Genomic DNA, 14176 nt, shown 5'->3' on the forward strand with positions numbered 1-14176 from the left:
AACAATCGATTTGTATGAGGAGCAGATGCGAAAGTGCTGTCGTCCAGTTTTTCTGTGTTTCTGGATTTTCAAATCTGGAGCCACGTTACGTCAGCCTTAAAAGTGAAATATCATTGGCTTTCGTCTGTCTCGTGACAGACGGCGTCATTAGGCTTGTTCGACTTTGGCCCAATCCCAATTCTACCCCTACACTTTCCCCTACCCCTCCGTTTGGCGCGTTCAGGGATGTCTCAATTCTCTTTTGGTTGGAGGGGTAGGGGTAAGGGGAAGGGCCAGAAATGAAGATTTTTCGGGACCTCACTTCAAACCAAGGGCTAAGAGAAATTTCCAACATGGCTGCTCACTTGAGCAAGCAGACAAAAAGTAATTTTTGACATTAGTAAGGATTTTTATGACAATTTTTCATTTTATGTATGTTGCCTTCAATCTTGTGTTTGTATTTACGGTGATGTTCTTTTAACGTTTGCAAAAAAAAATCGCTAAAGTTTGCTAGCGGACAGCACTGATTGCACGATATTAGAAAATATATTTTTATGTCATATACCCGGTGCATCGGCGCATGTCCTCTGACGTAACGTTAGGAGCTAGCAACGATGTATGATGACGTATACCAGTGTAATAGTGGTGTCCCATTTCTTAACGGAAAATTTGTAACCCTTCCCCTTGCCACTTTGTTTCAAGGGGCAAGGGGAAGGGGCGAGGGGTACAAAATAGAATTGGGATTGGGTCTTGATGTGGCGCCGCAAGATCCGACAGGCGGATGACATCAAAGTACCGCGAGAGCAATTCGAAAGCAAACTTTTTATGGTTTTTCGAATCGCTCTTGCGGTACTTTTATGTCATCCCCTGTCGGATCTTTCAGCGCCACTTGTTCGACTTGATATGGCGCAGCAAGATCCGACAGGCGGATGACATCAATGAACCGTGAGAGCATTTCGAAACCAAACTTTTTATAGTTTTTTATAGGCTCATATCTAAATGGCACGTGCATAAATTATGAGAGAATATATGTTAGGTACATCTATTTTAAGTCAGTTATAGAAATATGAATCCCTTTACAAAAACCACTGAAATGGACATATTATTGCTTAAAGGGGTCATATGACGGCTCTCCTGTTTTTGCCAAGTGGTTGATGTCCTTAGAGCAATGTCATGTTGACCCTGGGACAACATTTAAATCAACCAATCAGATTTCAGAAATAAGTTTACAGTTTATTTTAAGTTTAATCATCCAACCAGGATTAGGTGCTTCTAGACCATTGTTTTTCACTCATCATTTCTCTCTGATTTTAGGGGTAAGTTATGGTTAAGGTTGGGGTTTGGTGTGGGTTTAGGTTTTATTTATAAAAATGTTGTCCTTAGGTGAACAAAATATGTTGCCTTGAAGACATCAACCACTTGGCAAAATCAGGTCGAGCTCATATGACACGGCTAAAATGAATATTATTGTTTGTTTTAGATGTAATGCAATGTGTATACACGATTTAAGGTTAAAAAACACTGTAATTTCCACATACTGTGCAGGTTTGTATCTGTCTCTTTGCCCCGCCTCTCTGAAACGCATGGATTTTTTGCAAAGCTCATCACTCTGAAAAGCGAGGTGTGCTATGATTGGCCAGTTAAACAGTGCATAGTGATTGGTCGAATACTGCATGTGTGATGGAAATGTAGCGCCTCTTACCATATTTGGAACATCAGGTTCCAAAGCAATTGTACTGACAGGTACGCCAATCTTACTTGCGTATACATTTGGGAGGTCTCAGTCAAATCATACCACGAACTGACGTAGATTTGTGAGGGTGTGGTTACACGAGGCGTTTCAGGCAGGTCCGGGTGTGCATTTGCTATTAGATAGAATGCATCTTTTGTTCCGACATTTTCATTTTTGCACTTTTACATGTCTATTACATGCATGGGCAACCTATAACACACCAAAGACACAGAAAAACACGTATTCGCACCATATGACCCATTTAAAGTCAGATAAAGTCAACATGTTGTAGTATAAAGTAACAGATATTGGCACAGTCTCTGACGAATCCTCCCATCCCCCAACTAATTATTTATCCAGGCACTCCATCTGGCCTCCCTGAATGAGCTTGGCTGCAGAACATGCCTCAGGTGTGGGGGAAATCATCCCATCTCTTGGGGTGGAAGAAGCTGTCATTCCAGAAGTGCTCCACTGCTCCACTCTCTGCTCAAGGCCAACTTCACACAGGGACGTTTACTGCTCTACTTGTTTCTGATCTGTCTCCCTGCCCTTGAAATTGGACGGGTTTCTTGATCTTCTCTGCTCTCCCCTGGAGGTTAATGTGGCTCTCTCAAAATTACAGACTTAACATTCAGTTTGGTGACCATTTGTGAATTCCACCCTCTCAAATCAGCTTCATGCACAAAGAGAGGACAACAAATATGAGGTTAGGCAGAATTGATTTAAACCATTCTGACTGTTTATTGTTTTGTCTAGTGTCTTTTGGCAAGAAGATCCTTCCCTGAAGAGCATCCTCGTCTCATTATGCCCATCCGTGCCCAATGACAACACTATCACAACTGAGCACAAAGAGAGCGAGAGAGAGAGAGAGAGAGAGACCCCAGCTCTTTACATTCGACTATGTCCAAGAGTCTGATCCTGTCTCCAAGTAATTTAAATTTTCTACAAGTCTTTGTGCCTGCATTTCTGAATGTTGTTTCCGAGTCTATTTGGTTATTCAGCGTTTGAGATTTCATGCATTCATGGACTCTCTAATGCATACTGCACACAAAAGAAAAAAAAGACAAGAGCATTTTCAATATACAGAGCTTCAATCTGATTGACTGGCTTTTTTATGTAGTCTGTGTAAATAATGTTTTACCAGGTATCACGAAGGCTCTTCCAAATGCTCTTTTATGTAGTTCCAAATAAGAAGAGGTCACTAAATTCGCTAGGTTCATTGAATGGTCAAAAATGTGTTTTATTTGAGGCAGTAGAATGTAAACAAAATATCTTTTATGTATATCACGCTTGCAGTGTTGAAATTCTTTTCATCATGGGCCCCTAAATGATAGACTGAGCCAAAGTTTACATTTGCAGTATGATCTATTTATTGCATAGAAGGAACTGGCAGAAATTGGAAGTTTTGATTGACAGGCACTATGCAGCTTCCAAGATTCAAGGTGCACCAATTCGCTGGAATTGAAGTCATGTCTACAATGTATAGGACATATACAGTATAAGCTTGATTTGGTAAGGTGAACCTGTTAATGACAAAAAATACTCAATGCGCATAATTGTGAAGAAAGAAGTCAAACTGCAGAAGAAAGAAAGTCAAACAGGATTGAAACGACAAGAGGGTGAGTAAATGATGACAGATTTTTCTCTTTTTTGGGTGAACTATCGCCAGGGATGGATTACTGACCGGGCCAATGGGGCCAGTGCCCAGGGGCCCTTGACTACCATGAGCCCGAGGGGACCCTGAGCTTCAACGTTGCGCCATCCAGTTTGGTACAGAGCACCCAACCACAATGAAAAAAATATTTATCTTTGTTTAATATATGGGTCCCATAGCCTATACAAGGCCTCTGTGGATACCCTGGAAAAAATGAATGAGAAAAATATGGCAACATATGTTTTTGTTACTTTACTTATTAAATTACATTTAACTTATTAAAAATGAACTTAATAATTAAATTACAGCACATTTAAATAGCGTTTTCGGAATCTTTTGCTTGATGATTTGATGTTTACAGACATATGTCACAGGAGCATTTTATGGTGAAAAATATTTTTTTTATGTGATGCATTAAATACGTGTATGTTTGACAGTTAATTAAAGATGTGTGTTTCATACGCCTTAATTTGGTCCATTCTTGATTTTTCGCTGTGTAGCTAATATTAGACTTCTATAAACCCTGTACAGATTATTTTTAGCGTAGCACAGGCATTTGATGCACAGCGAGTACGGTTCTAATAGTCATTATCATCTTAACTTTCACTTTCTACAACTGTGAATGCGCAGCTAAGGGAAAGAACGGAAAAACCTTGGAGGTAACTGGCCCCGGGGCCTTTGAAGTCATAATCCGTCCCTGACAATCGCTTTAACTCAACCCTGCACATGGCACCTTTCTCGCATGTGCTATGTATCAAATTTTCATTCCGGTAGTCTAAAGTATGGCTATGTAAGCCTCATATTTGATTCAATGCTACTGCAAGTCTGACAAAGTTACAGAAACTCAACCAAGTTGATCATGTTCCTGCACACAGATAAACACAACAAAAATGCCATCTTTTGTCAGTCTTTTTCAATTTAAAAATAAGATGCCTGAAGCACGGTTTTTGCAACAGACCATTTTTCTTCTACCTACAAAATGAATCACAATAGTTTACGGTCTTTAGGTTGTCTGCACTGCTGAATGTGCTCCTGTGACCTCTATACAAAACACAATGTGTACTGTCTGACAAAGTCAGTTTATCCACATCAGCCTCTGCTGAACGAGGTGAACGGGATAAAGGAGCCCACAGCTGCCCAACAATGAGAAAATAAGCCTGTCAGTGTCGAGAAACAGTACAGCGGTTGGGGGGACAAAGCCAGTGTGATAAAAACACAGAAACATTGCATGTCAAAGGTTCACACCATTAAAGACAGATAAATAAATAAGCACATGATTCTGACAAATAAATCAACGTGTCTGGAAGGTTCCTCTGTCGACGTGCCATTGCAAATGAACTGGTTCCTCTATAGACCATTGCAACTGAACTGGTCGAAGAGGAACCGAAGGAAATATGTGGCATATGAACGACTGCAGTGTATCACATCCTTGCAGTGTTAACAGTTTGACAAAAATCAAACAGACATTGTAAGCTACATAATGAAGATAAATCTTAAGATGCAATAGATGAACTGAAACAACCTAAACGCAGCGCAGCTGCTAATTTGAAACGTTGCTCACACACTTGTTTTATCACAGCTAGCCAGACATCCCACAATTGAAAACATTTGCTTCACTTCATTATGCCGTCAGCAGACGATGGGAATTCGAACGTTCAATTTCATCATTTCATCGAAATAAAGCAGGCGACATGTAATGCGGTCTGCCCAGGGGAAACACACGCAGCTGAGCGCTCGAGCGTACGTCGACAAACTCGCAAAGACAAAACAGGCGCAGCGTGAAGACCGGGTCCGTTGTTCATTCGCCTCTGTCATTCTGATTATTTTCTCGGCAGCAGAGGTCACTGCATCTCTGTCTGGTTCCGCTTGCGGAAGGTAAACTTAATTTAGCGCTGTATCTCTTTCCGTTAGAGAGACGCGCATCCAATACCGCACGACTCCCGAATGTAATCAATTATATACGCTCAAACGATGGCGAATGCAGAATGCTGATAAGGGTTTGTTGACTTTTCCTAATGAAGAGTGGCGAAGTAAGAACGATTTGATTTAAAACCTTTAGGGAGAGTTTTAGTGTTTCTTCTAGAAAAAGGCCAAGACATGCATGTTTCCTCTCAGAGGAATAAAGCCGCTGCTTCCAATAAGTGTACTCACCCTTTCCCAGGAGACTAGAGAGCTATGGAAACACGACTGGGTCTGTGCATGTGTGTGTGTGTGAAGGAATGATTTGGGAAAACATATCAAATCAAACTTCTTTTCAGACAGCAGATCAACTAAACCTTACACTTTAACTTGGTTTAAAAGTGCACAACTTTTTACAAGAGTAGGCCTACTCGGAATGTAGAGGAACACCTAATTGTTTCTTCATCCTATAAAATAGGTCAAAGTCACGCTGTCCTGTAATAAAAACAGCATCTGTGGGATGTTGAATATTTATGTGTGTTTTGTACCGCTCAGGGACTGACTGGGTGGCAGGCCAGTGACTGCTGTTTGTTAAACATTAAACAATAATTATGTGTTCTGGTCAAAACCCTCACAGGGGACCAACCAGTCTGTCTTTCTCTGACAGTGTTTCTCTAAAGTTTGAAAGAAAGAAAAACATTTACTAAATAACCAAGGATATGCATAGTGCTGTATTTTAATTAAAATGTAAAATGCACAATTTGTGGCAACATCAACAAAAAACCATTAAAAAGCAAAATTTTCTTCAAACTGTTGCTTTACCAAAATACCCGTTGGCATGGCAGAAAAGAAAGTTTATGTTAATGCCAGTTACAGAGAGATACTAGGCTGCTCGACTGGGGGGTCATATATTCTTGTTGGGCAAATTATGAAATCATTGTTCATTACATGCATATATTTTTAACCTTTTTCTGTGATTTAATTAACAGATCATTTTTTAATAGATCATACAAATTAGAAGTCAGCTGGATATTTTAGGAGGGGCTCAAAAAAATCTGGAGGGCACAATGCCGCCCTATCCCCCCAGATCTGCCCCTTATAGTCTCTTACAGCTACACTCGTGAAAAAGTGCTTCAAAAGATTCTTTCGAAACCATAGAAGAACCTTTTGGTTCCATGAAGAAGCTTTAATATCTGAGAAACTTTCTGTTTCAGAAAAGATTCTTTGTGGCGAAAAAAGGTTCTTTGTCAGATTATAAAAAAGTAAGAAAGAGATGGTTCTTTAAAGAACCTTTGACTGAATGGTTCTTTGTGGAAACAAAAATGGTTCTTCGATGGCATCGCTGTGAAGATCCTTTTAAGCACCTTTATTTTTAAGAGTGTAGGCTATTGCATTGTATTATAAATTGCGTCTGACAGTAAATTTAAAGTGATAGTTCACCCAAAAATGACCATTCAGTCAAGATTTACTCAACCTCTTGTCATTTTAAACCTGTATGACTTTCTTTCTTGCACAGAACACAAAAGATGTTTTGAAGAATGTTGGTAACCAAACAACAGTGGTGGCTATTCACTTTAGTTGTACATACACAAAACCAATGCAAGTGAAATGTCTGTTGTCCGGTTACCAACATTATTCAAAATATCTTCTTTTGGGGGAACTACTGTATACCTTTATGTACATAGCAAGTTTGGAAAGCTATATGTTTGCATTGTAGTGGTGTAGAGCATGTTTGAGAGATACAAATTTTTCACAAGAAAAAGTTGTGCTACCGCATGATGCATCTAGGGACCCAGTGACAGTCCAGCAACATTTCTGGTTAAAGGGCAAATTTGTACGGTTTGCGCTTTACTGCCTGAATCTAAACAGGACACAGCACCATCTAGAAATAATTAAATGTTCATGCGTTGGTTGTTTTGAACAATACTGCGAAATTAAAAATCTATAACTGCATCTAAATTATGTTTTTCCATGTGCAGTTTCTTTTTGCCATAGTTTCTAATCATACAATGCATAAATTCAGCATCAAATGGTGCGGTTCAATTGAATTTTTTCAGACAGATTGTGGCTTGAATGCTTATTCTTGCAAACTCGATTTCATGCTCTACTGGAGAACAGGAGCATATATTTTAAACATAAATAGAAAGCTGGTGATGCACCACAAAACAGGCTTTGGGATAATGGTCCATATCTGGTTTTATCAGGCTTGTTCCCATCTCCACTGGTTTGATGATGTTGGTCTCTTCTGTAATAAAGCACAGAACTGTGAAAACGTCCTCCACAGTCTCGTTACCTTTTTCATAAGCATTTTTAGACTGAATTAAAAATATCTTTGGACTGCTGCCTTAACCTGTTTTAAATGTTTTATGTATACAACTTGTTTCAGCAGATGGCTGGTGGTCATGCTATGTACTGGCACTGAAATACATGTACACCCATGTGTGTGTGGGATAGAAATATGCCTTTTCTATCTGTATTCAGCGATTCAAGGTCAGAACCCAGGCGGAGAGTCTGAACAGTTCATTTAGAGATGGGGATTGAATTGTGAGGGTGTAGCTTCTGAAAACATGCCGGAGTCTGGGGATCAAGAGACCTATGGGTTGCCTGTACAGGAATGGAGAGACAGTAGAGAGATGCAAACATATAGTGCATATGCACTGTGATATATCCTGTAATAAATTCAGTACAGTCTGTAGTTTATTGCATTTCACATTTGTGGGGTGCACAGCGTACATTTGTGGGGTGGAAGGACTTCTGTCACTTTATTATTGGCAGTTGGGAAGAGACATGAAATTATATTGAGAGAGACAGAGAGACATCATAAGGACCGGTCTCAGAGAAATGTCTTAGTGGTTTTGTGTTCATACAATGGAAGTCAATGGTGTCCAGTGTTGTTTGGTTACCAACATTCTTCAAAATATCGTCTTTGATATGCCGAGGAATAAAAGTCAATGATGATATTTTCATTTTTGGGTGAACTATCCCTTGAGTAGCCTATGTATAGGTATTTGTAGGTGTTTGATGTACAGTACACAACACTTTTCCATCTGGCGTCAACAGCAGCATTCTCAGAAAGAGAAATACTGGACGGCAGCTCTCTCGATCTCTGACAGCGATGTGGGAACTGTGTACATTATTGAACACTTGCCAATTAGAATTCTCTAAGCACTTCTTAAAGGTCTTTGCAGCATGCATGAACTGAGTGATTGCTTCATTGACCCGTCGGAAAATAAATGACTTGCGTGAAATTTTGTGTGTTAGCACAAATGGCAGGTTTGGTGGCATGGTTAGGGATCTCGAAAAAATATTTAGGAAGCCCGCTAAATATACCGCCCCTGAGACACTTCTCATGGCCTAGCTAACCAAGTGTGAAATAGCTTTGGCTAAGTAAGGAGAGGGAACCATTAATATTGATAAAAACAGGTGAGGTGCTCTCAAGGTGAAATGGAAGTTCTAACTAAAGAAAGTGATTAACGTCACCTTCAGCTTAGGTTAGAGAAATACATTTATTAGTGTTTTCTGAAGATTGGGTGCACATCCACACTAACCTACCTCCTCTCCTCTCTCTCCCTGTCTATCTATTTGATTTTCTCTTGGTTTATCTGTCTTTGTCAGGTCACTGGAAGATTAATGTACTTGAGACCATAAATCTGATAATTTATTGCTTCAATGTATTGTGTGTTAAAGGATAAGTTCACCCAAACAAAGTACTCACCATCATGTCATGTCATATGACTTTCTTCTGTGGAAAACAGAAAAGGATATCATTTTTGTATGAAGAATTAATTATTTTATCATTTCTGATATTTTCATTGATTCCGTTGATTTAGTTCACAAAACCAACTTGAACTATTCATAAAGTAAAGCAACTATGCATTAAGCAAAACCAACTTAATGTATTCATAGTGTACAGATACTATTCTCCTCATAAACTCGAAAAAAAAAATGCTGGTGTAAAATAACCAAATTTGGGTTATTTTGGTAACCCAACGCTGTGTCAAATATGGAAAAACCCAGCGTTGGTTTAAATATTTAACCAAACACGCTGGGTTGTTTTATTTAACTCAACTATTGGTTAAAAATGATTACATTGGTGGTTAAAAACCAACCCGAAATGTTTGTATATAATAATAATAATTAAAAAAAAAATCACAGAGAATTACTAGAGGCCACAGTAAAAATCAAAAGGTGAATATTTATTAAGGAAGAACATTAAAATGCAAGAAATGTAAGGAATTCATAAAAAGCATGCTATTTTTTAATGAAAAATAAAATAGCATATAAAACATTTTAATACAATTTTGGTTTATAAATATACGAAAAAAAAACATCAATAAATTACATTAGCTTTGATTTTAACATTTACATTAAACAAGGTTATCAAAGTGTCACAAATAAAATGCTTTATGTATAATACCAAGGAGTGCGTCGGAATGGAACGCAGTGAAAGGCTTGATGGAACTGACTGCCATCCCCAAGACCACAGACAAAGGGGAAGGGTTTTGCAAGCTCAGCGTTCTTCAAGTATTTCACCATGTTGACCCCAACCTGTTAAAACAGAAGAACGTAAATAACATACAACTCACCTATACATGCACAACGCAGCATTATATACAACATCAATTGTTCCTATTTTATATATCATGCAGTTGACTCAAATGACATTCTACATTAATTTGCATAATTAGTCCATATAATCCATACAGTATGTCCTTTGTTGAAACCTAGTCCTCACAACATGCAAGGCCCACGTACGGCTTAGCAACGGCAGACACCAGAAGAGCGAAAGGTCCTTTACGCTTTGCATAAAAGAAACGAGCGAGGTATATTTATAAAAATATAATCGATTAGCTGGATCGATTATTGGAGCCACCATGACAGATGCCGACAGTATGAACGTATGCTTTTTGACACGATGCTCGCGTATCGACTATCAACCTTAAACTGATATAAAGATGCGTAGTGAACTAAATGACTTACATAAATCACACATTGCAGAGGAAATGAACGAGACGTTTTAGTTATTCAAAAGTTGTAGAACAACATGGGCATACAGGCTAGCAAACCAAAGCTAACGAAGCTAGATGCAACTTTTCATGTCATGTGAACCGCTCAATTTTGCATATATACTCTGGGGTACAGTAATAGTTTTATAGATTAAAAACTATCAAACATACCTTTTTTCTATAAGAAAGAATAAAAACTGTTCTCGCTGAAAGACACTTGTTCCTGTCTGAGGCGATTCAAATGCCTGTGAAGGTAGTGTCACGATTCGGGGTGTGGAAGAACCCAAATGCAGGCAGGAGTGAAGGGGTTAACAAACAAGATTTTATTTAAACAAAAACAGAAACAAAAACACCCACGATGGGGGACAAACACAATAATCAAAGACGCTGAAAAAAGACAAAGAAAAACTTCCCACAATGGGGCAAAACAAAAACCACTAAAACAACTCACTTAACAAAACAGGATGCAAGGCAAGGCAAGGCTGAGCCGCGTGGTCAAACGAAACAAACCAAACATCCATAGAACAATCCACGAGCACAGGACAAAGAAACAAGAGGGTATTTAAAGGGAAGACAAACGAGGGATAACGAGCGAGGGCAGGTGTGGAACATAAGACACGAGAGGGAGACAATACAGGAAACGAGAGGGGTGGGGCCACAGACAAGACACGAGAAAACACATGAGAAGTAAAAAACAAACATCTCATGGCTTCTCACATAAAACAAGGGATCCTGCCGTGATTCTGCTACAAGATCAAAAAAGACATGACAAGATGGGCAGAATCACGACAGGTAGAGTTTGGCCATTTTCCAAATGGCATTTATGCGCCCTTGAAGGGCCCTTCAAGAAGGGGACACCATTTCCAAACAAGAGTGTACACCTGAATCCCTTCACGAAGGGCCCTTTCAGAAGACCGTTAATCAGAGGTGTAAAGAGTACCTGAAAACCATACTTAAGTAAAAGTACAGATACCTTGCAGTGAAAATTACTCCATTACAAGTTACAAGTCACCAATTCCAAAACGACTTCAGTAAAAGTCTTCGAGTATCTGATTTTAACAGTACTTGAGTATTTTACTCATACTGAATGTAGGCTCAAAGCAGCACTATAGTCCTCAACACTTAAGAGACATGTCAGTGAAAAACAAGAAACAGTCGATACGTGAGGAGAGCAATCACATTTATTTTCTTAAATCATAATACGACTGAACACCTCAAAATTGCAACAAATCATGGTCGACACCATAACCTACATCTATTACAAACACCCAAGTCTCATTTAAGCTCAAGTGCTCATAAGTAAGCCAACATTCTTCAAAAAGGTCTCTTCAATGTAACGGATAAATAAAATAATGTTAGGTAAATTAAAAAGTCAAAGCCAGCGATGGTCAACTACCTGATAATGCACTCGTATTCAAATAAAGAAGTAAGGGCAAAATTCACAAGATGTACCTTCAATGCCCTTTAAATGGCAATGTTAATTCTTCTGTAGCAAAAATAAACTGCTGCAAAAAAGATAGGTGCCATGCAAAATGTAATGTGTAATTAAATTAGTCATTACAAATGTAGTGGAGTAAAGAGTACATATACTTGTTCAAAAATGTAGTCAAGTAGAGAGTAAAAGTTGCTAATATCTTTAATACTCAGTACAACTACAAAGTAGCCAAAAAGATACTTACGTACAGTAACTAATTACATTTACTCCAATACTTTACACCACTGCCGTTAATGAAGGGTACATGCCATGGTCACTTCAAGGAAGTGAGTTCCGTTAGTGATCACGTGATAATGGATTACAAGTTCTCGCGACGCATTTTGAAGCAAATAGGAGCTAACCTTGACGTTACCTACAAATGTGAGCACAATAATATGTTTACCAGAGGTGTAAAGACAAGAGTACCTGAAAACCATACTTAAGTAAAAGTACAGATACCTCGCAGCAAAAATCACTCCATTACAAGATAAAATTACAGTTCTAAAACGACACACTCTTACATGAGTAAAAGTCTTAGAGTATCTGACTTTAACAGTACTTGAGTATTTTATACTGAATAGGCTCAAAGAAGCACTAGTCCTCAACACTTAAGAGACATGTCAGTGAAAAACAAAAAACAGTTGATTCGTGAGGAGAGCAATCGCATTTATTTTCTGAAATCATAATAAGACTGAACACCTCAAAATAGCAACAAATCATGGTCGACACCATAACCTACGGCTATTACAAACACCCAAGTCTCATTTAAGCTCAAGTGCTCATAAGTAAACCAAAATACTTCAAAAAGATCTCATTATTATTTTATTCATCCATTATATTGAAAAGTAAAATTTAAAAGTCAAAGCCTTTTTGCACTGGACATGCTGGTTTTCGCCAATTATCGCCAGATGCAGTCATGTCCTCATTTCACCACCAGTGATTGACAACATCCTGATAATGCACTCGTATTCACATAAAGAAACCATGTTGACAAGTTTTAATACGTAAGAGCAAAATCCACAAGATATAGTATATTCAATGCCCTGTAAATGGCAATATTAATTATTCTGTAGCAAAATTAAACTGCTGCCAAAAAATATAGGTGCCATGCAAAATGCAATGTGTAATTGCATTAGTCATTACAAATGTAGTGGAGTAAAGAGTACATACAGTATACTTGTTCAAAAATGTAGTCAAGTAGTTTGTGAAATACACTCTATACTCTAATACTTAGTACAACTACAAAGTAGCCAAAAAGTTACTTAAGTACAGTAACTAATTACATTTACTCCAATACTTTACACCACTGATGTTTACACTATTTGTCAGTGATAAATATTATTTAAGATGGTTAAAATATAGCATAAGATAATTTGGTTTATGGGAAAGTATGTTTAATGTGTTTAAAAATAGTTACATGTTTATAGGTTTCCTTCGTCATATATTTCCTTTTTAAATACCATGTGGGGTTAAAAACAAGGTGAAATAAGACATAATTACACAATTTTCAACAATAAATATTAAATATATTGCTTATTTTTAACAACTGAGTGCTGGATTCAGAGTGCACGTGCGGCGTTGTCAAGGTAACATTTGGCCAGTCATTCCCTTTCCAAACGCATACACGAGAGACAGTAATGCCCTATACCCTTCAAACAGTTCACTTAAAGGGCTCAGCCCTTCGAAGTAGGGCATAGGGATGCTCACTTCCGTTTGGAAAATACCCATAGTCTGAGGCTTCGAGGATGGGGCAGGGTTTACTCTTTCAACTGTCACTTGATTGGACCCAACCGGTAACCCAGCGTTGGGTTACGCAGAAAAACTAACCAACACTGAGAAAATAACCCAACAAAATGGCCCAACAGGCTCAACCCAGCAGTTGGGTTAAAAAAAAATAACCCAACATTTTTAGAGTGTAAGAAAGAAAAATGACAGATATTAAGTCTCACTTTGTATGTTTCTACTGTAGACATTCTACAAAAAAAAGGAAATCTAGAAATCTCACAAATTTCCCAATTAAAGTTTTAAAATAGATCTCAAAAAAGTTCAGATTTGCCATGTCCACAATGAAAAGTCAACATTTTTGAAGATCTCAGAACTCAAACATTTCCCATTAAATTTACCCAAAGCCATATTTATTTTATCACCTCCGTACTCTTAATGCATTTTAACAAATGTTTCATTTCTCCATGTTTTTTTTATTTCTATTAAGATATTTTACAACTGTTGATCCTTGAAACACAAACTCAATCAAATCAAGCAATAAAATTCTGGTTTGGGAGATTATCAGTGAATAATTCATATAGTCATTTCACAGTTTCACACTCATTTTCAGAACATGCAATGCATTTGTATTTGTATTGTAGTTTTGCATAACCCTTTACATGATATGCATAAAAGCCAACGGAATCAGTTTCGGAGAAAATGTGAGT

Source organism: Triplophysa rosa, linkage group LG23 (assembly GCF_024868665.1).
Source record: "Triplophysa rosa linkage group LG23, Trosa_1v2, whole genome shotgun sequence".
Classification (NCBI taxonomy): domain Eukaryota; kingdom Metazoa; phylum Chordata; class Actinopteri; order Cypriniformes; family Nemacheilidae; genus Triplophysa; species Triplophysa rosa.